Raw genomic sequence first — 6,413 nt, 5'->3', positions numbered from 1 at the left:
ACATTCATCTGAACAAAGTGATGATGTCATGGAGCCATTCCACAGATTTACAAATCTGGAGCAGTCAAGTGGGTTGGATATCATGGAGGATACTCAGTGGAAACCCATGCTCTTGTTTGCAGTCACTGGAATCCAGAAAATCTCTGTATTTCAACCAGAGTAAGAGCTCAAAAATGACTGCTCCAGCGACCTTTTACTTTTCCTAATGCCTCATATCAGGAATGTATCCTGGAAAAAAAGAAAAAAAACACATGAAAAGTAAGAGAAATAAATTGAAAATGAAATATAATGTCCTAAAGGGGGTGCGGTGGCGCAGTGGGTTGGACCACAGTCCTGCTGTCCGGTGGGTCTGGGGTTCGAGTCCCACTTGGGGTACCTTGTGACGGACTGGCGTCCCGTCCTGGGTGTGTCCCCTCCCCCTCCGGCCTTACGCCCTGTGTTGCCGGGTAGGCTCCGGTTCCCCGTGACCCCGTATGGGACAAGCGGCTCCGAAGATATAATGTCCTTTAAGTGCAAGAAAAACGTTGAATAAGGAAAAGGCAATTTCAACTATTTTCGGGCTTAAGTTATACATTTACACTTACGTTTATTTATTTAGCAGACACTTTTCTCCAAAGCGACCCCCAATGAACTTTGTGTGGCGTTATCAACCCACACACCTTATTCACCAAGGTGACTAAGTTATACACATTTATCATGCAGTGTAAGTGTGTGATTTAACAGATACCCATGAAAATGTGGTAATAGATCTGTGGATCCCATTACCGATACATTTTCGGTATGACACATAAAGAACACTTTGCCTTCAGCAGTACCAAGATCATTGTACAGAAGTGTCTTTAGCATTGGTCCAATCCAACCAAACACAAACACACCTTTTCCCACACCGAAAACATTGATAAAATATTATTTGCTTTTCAGATCGACAGTTTGCATGAATTCTGTGTTTTTACTGTAACACTGAATTTTAAAGTTTGTTAAAGCAAGAGCAAAGGTGTGCACGGACCAAATGTACTGCAGATTAGAACGTATAAGAAATGGGACATGGAAAGACACATCACATTATCTTTGTTTTGATGAAGAACCACAAACACCTGCTAACATATCAATGTTTACGGTGTTCTGAGCAGCTCTTGTCTGAAGTTCAGCTCAGTGGCTCTCATTCCTGAAAAGTAGGTTCCTTTCCACATGACATAAAAGCAAAGTACCTCAGCTGCACACTCAGAGTAAATAACTACTTATTTAATGACTTGAAAGCATTGTGAAGGATGCCGCATTTAATCACGTTAAGAATATATTACTGTTTCCATAAGCTTTTCAAAGTGCAGTGTTTATGTAATGGTGTGTATTTGGGACATGATCTGTACTTACCATGTCTTGGAGAAGGTTTTCATTGTAGTTAAGATGCTGTTTTACATTTCTATTATTGGAAGTATGTCTACTTACATGTCAGATTGCAAATTTGGGATTTTTTTTCCCTTCTGTACCTGGTGAAGCTGCTCAAAACCATGGAGTTGTCTTGTTTTAATAATTTTGGTTTTGGTCTCAATCACAGGAGCTGCTGTAGCTACTAAGTGGTATTTAGAGGACAAGAATTTCTTGTGAAGTCAATGAAATTATATCCTTAAAATTATACCTCTGTAGCCTTTTACATAGCTGGGTTTTTAAAAGGAGTGATTTAGGTTTTCAGGCCAGTTTGAGGACACAGCAGTAAGAAAAGTACAGTACGCTGGCCAGAAGTCCACTGTAATTCTAACTATTTTCACGTGACCACCTTTCCTCTCGGGAAATCGCTGTTTCTCATCTAGCCGATGCCGCTTGCCTTTGTCGTTCTGACTCCTTCTGTAAAATGCACTTGGAAACCAGCCGCAAATAAAATGGGACATTGTGCCAGTGATGTGCTCAGTGGGACCAGGATGTTTTCAGCTCTGATGGATAAATTTGTGCAAAAGTCAGGGAAACAGATACACAATCCAAAAATATTGACACTGAGATGGATGATCTCAATTCCACAAGCCATATGGCAAGTACTCTGCTAATGCACTCTGTAAGAATTTGCAAATGGTTAATGTCAAGTTGGGTGTAGCAAGTCTTTCTTTTTAAAGCATAGACTATGGAATGTCCCATATACTGATGGACCAAATTGCACCCATATATGATTCTTGATGAATGTAAGAAATGCTTAGAGAGCAGACACAGGCTTGATGAGGAGGCATGTGTGATGGACTCGCCGTTTCTCCGGTTGTGCATGGGACACAACGGCTCCGTGGAATAATGAGAGACCCCTGCAGGAATAGAGTAAACAGCACCTCTGAAATGGGATAAAGTGACCTCATGTCAAGTTGAAGCTTTGCAGTACAGCACAGACACATCGATACATCCGTACATCACACACCTACAGATGAAATGAAATCCTGACCCACTTGGATGATGCTCAACAGCGCAGGGGAGAAAAGAAAAACTCAGCAGAACGTTAACAATATTTGTCATTTTTATCTGAACTGGGAATCAAAGCTTGAAACGAATAATTACTGAAACCCTGCCCAGCAGATGGTAGAAAGTAGGCCACTGCGAAGGGACAATCTCATAGCCACCAGAAGGATGAGCATTACGAAGCCCCTTGACTGGAATCCAGGCCTTGAACCCTTGGACCACATGCTGCCTCTATTGGCATTTTGGCACCTCCTATCTCAAGTGACACACAATATAGTTATGGAATGATGCAATTAGTACCAAAAAATAACAGGAGTGCAGCACTATGGATACAGTAACCCCAATAACACAGGAGCGTGTTACTGTTTTGCTGTTGTATAGTGTTACTATAGTAATATGCTGAGTGAAAGTGTCATAATGTGTGGTGAGCAAAATCATTGCCATAGCAACACATTTAAATATATCTTTGAATAAGTGATGTGGCATTTGCTTTAATTTAATTACAGTACCTCTGGGCTTTAGAAAAGGGCTTTGGTGAAGCAGGAGGAATGGAGATAAAGTAGTATCGATACTATAGATCCTAAAAAAACTACCTGAACAAAAAAGCCCCTAGAATGTAACGCAAAAATACGTGGAATGAAAACAGTCCGCATCTACAGAACAATGTGTTTTGCTCCCAGAGTTCACACCCAATTTGTGACGTCAGTAGTTTTCCTATAGAGTACATTCTGTTCTTTCTAAATCATGGTGCAATCACATGGTACAAGCGATTTAAGGCATTTCTTAAGATGCAAAGGAAGACAAAAACAAGACGAAAGTAACAAAGCCCATATTGTGAAGAGGGAAAAGCAAACACTGCTTTTTAAAAAGTGTTGGATTTCCATTAAGCAGTGTTAAACTTTTTTCTTTTTTTTTTTTTAAAAAAGAACATAAAGTTAGATTGCAGATTAAATCAGTGCTGCTTGTGCATTGTAAATTTTTTCAGTCTTCCTTATTAGTGCTTATTACCCCCAGGGGTGTTTTTGTACTGATGCATGTGTGCCATTCCCTCTTGCTAAGTTTTAGCTTTGGAAAAAAGTTTCTTCGCTGGTAAATACAGGTCCGTGTATCGCCCAAAACACACAAACACACACCCACACATACAGACATGCAAAATTCTTCCAGCATTTCCACCATCGTGCTGTAAAGTCAATATTAGCATTTCCCTCCATTTGCAGCCTGGTTGACTTCAGGGCTATTTTTGACCCTAACAGCTACCTCTTACTGAGATGACCAGCGACATTATATCAGTGATGTGCTCACTGGAACCTGGATGATTTCAGGTCCAGTGGCTTTACCTGTGCAAAGGTCAGGCAAACAGAAACAGGCCGGTCTGAAAATATGCCCCCTGGGATTGATTGTCTTATTGCTATGACCTTTTCATATTCTGCGCGGCCCCCTAATGTGTCCCCTTTTGGAACGTCCACGCAACACTGCCGCAGTAAAACTAACCTGCTGGCTGTAAAAAAAAAAAGCCATTTCTGCAGCAATTCCTCGCAGCTCCGAAACTGGAAAAAGAAGCTCCTTCAGGGATTTACACGCCTCTTGCGTCACACACCTTCGCCAGCCTCAGAGGTGTTAAATTTGCACGCTGAATCAGCTTGGTGTCGTCCCAACAACCAAGCAGGCACACGACCACGGAGAGTTACGAGCCCCTCGTAGTGAGATGTGAGTGTGGGACGCTGCCTGAAACCCAGGTCGCCGGAGGTGCCTAAGAGTGTTGGAAAATGAAATATATATGATCAGCTGTAATTCTGAGTAAAGTGTCTGCTTGACTCTTAAATAACCACAATCCAGGGACAGAAGATCTGTAGAATGTGATCAACTGGTACAGAATGTTCTCACAAAATGCAGAGAAAGCACTGTGACGCTAATCACACTGATTTTATCACTACGCCTTGAAGTTTTTAAACAAGAAGTACGTGTGATGAGGGCTGCCACTGGAAACACGTAAGGAGAGGTGGCTTACGGGTGCGGTGTGTTCACTGGGCACCTGCAATGGGTTACTGTCAGCAGCCAAATCTCTTTACAGTATTTGTTCATTTTGGGAAAGGGGTGCGGTGGTGCAGTGGGTTGGACCGCAGTCCTGCTCTCCTGTGGGTCTGGGGTTCAAGTCCCGCTTGGGGTGCCTTGCGACGGACTGGCGTCCCGTCCTGGGTGTGTCCCCTCCCCCTCTGGCCTTACGCCCTGTGTTACCGGGTAGGCTCCGGTTCCCCGTGACCCCGTATGGGACAAGCGGTTCTGAAAATGTGTGTGTGTGTGTGTGTGTGTGTGTGTGTGTGTGTGTGTGTGTGTGTGTGTGTGTGTGTGTGTGTGTGTGTGTGTTCATTTTGGCAATGATCCTTAAACTGTTGCTTCTGCAAAGCCACTTATGATATTAGGTTTGTACACCAAGTTACAATCTTTTAATCATGTAAACAGCAGAGAAATTTTTGCTGTAATAATTGAGGGGTCAGAACCTTGATCAGTGGTACCAGAGCAACAGCAGGGATTCAAACCTACGCCCTTTGTGTTCACTGGCTCTGCCCTCACACTGCCCCGTAGTTAATCTTCTAAAAAGACATACACAGCATTAAACAAGTACATGTTCATACAAGTGGATATTTTAACTCAAACGGAAGTAATAGAAATCTTGTTGCTCCTGAGTTACAGCTCCAAGTTTCCAAGTCTTTCCAACCACTGTGTTGTTTACCACCCTCTGATGCCTGTGACAGAACCCCCCTGAAGGCTTCTCAGTGGGGGGTACATTAGTTCGGGACAACACCACAGCCTCATGCTCAGATGTTTGTGAGAAAGAAGCACAAGGATGGGGGTCAGTGATAGAGCATGGCTCAAAATAGTGCACAAAGGGCTTATTTCTGATGTTTTCCAAGTATACAGAGAGCTTCTGCAATGGAAACAACTCAGCTCCTACGCAGAGGCCAATTTGAGAAGTAGATAGCGATGATGACGGCAACCGATTTAAACAGTTCAAAGCATACTGACACACAGCACAGATGAAAAAGCGGATTATATTGCTGACGCAGAAACCTTTAACATGTACAAACCTGTGGATCGGAATGGAGGGCACGGCAGGTTGCAGCGGTGGACGAGCGCTTGCGATACACACGTTTGCTGGAACCTCCATCGTCAAAAATCATGGACGGAGACACACGCATACGCATACAGACGCACAATCTTTCCACGCTCAAAGTGATCACATGCAAGTCAGCTTAAAACGTTGCTCCTGGACCTCTTGACGTCATCCTTTTATTTTAAGCACAGTATTGCCAGAAGTGGAGGACCTTTAAGGTCAGTTCCTGAAATAGCAATAATTGGCAGTTGTGGATGCTGCTGTGTGGTAGCGGTTAAAGGAAAACAGGGAAGAACAATGTCTGGCCTGCTGCGTGGCATCCAATCCCTTACCAGGCTCCACAAAGCCCAGAGGAAACATGTGCACCTCTCCAAATGAAGAGGAAGTCAGCTAAAAATAAAACTGAAAAAAAGGTGTCTTAACTGAATACATTTATGTCATAATCTTATACTGCACGAGGTAATGGGAACGAATGGCTTGTGTCAAAACGTTGTGGAATTAAAGCTTAATCCCTGTGCTAAAAGGCTCAGAAAATTAAATTTAGTTACAGATCCCAAGGCATTTATACATTTGAGCTGAGGTTTTGCAACAATTACTGTCCTAATCATCACACTTTTCTTGAAGGAAATCTGGTGGGTGGCTGCAGATAAACAATATTGTGTGATTTTCTGAAAGTGATGAAAAAAAGGAATCTTTCCACTTCAGAATATCTTTCAGTTCCGAGTTCAATATTTTAACGCAGTGCTGAACACTGAACGAGGGGGGACGTGGTGGCGCAGTGGGTTTGGCCTTCTCTCTGGTGGGTTTGGGATTTGCGTCCCGGTTGGGGTACCTCGTGACGGGCTGGTGTCCTGTCCTGGGTGTGTCT

At 43.1% G+C, this 6,413-nt stretch overlaps 1 long non-coding RNA gene across 1 annotated transcript; it reads right to left on the bottom strand.

The window, feature by feature from the left end:
- Positions 1 to 532: 532 nt before the first annotated feature.
- Positions 533 to 5,706, bottom strand: LOC108927196 (uncharacterized). Its single transcript, XR_001965557.2, has 3 exons — positions 5,520 to 5,706; positions 3,925 to 4,183; positions 533 to 2,285 (listed from the first exon to the last, which is right to left on the bottom strand). It is a non-coding gene; the product is annotated as an uncharacterized LOC108927196 (long non-coding RNA).
- Positions 5,707 to 6,413: the final 707 nt, after the last annotated feature.

This window comes from Scleropages formosus, chromosome 6, assembly GCF_900964775.1.
Source record: "Scleropages formosus chromosome 6, fSclFor1.1, whole genome shotgun sequence".
Classification (NCBI taxonomy): Eukaryota; Metazoa; Chordata; class Actinopteri; order Osteoglossiformes; family Osteoglossidae; genus Scleropages; species Scleropages formosus.
The sequence above is the reverse complement of the archived record's forward strand: the minus strand, read 5'-3'. Positions and strand labels throughout refer to the sequence as shown.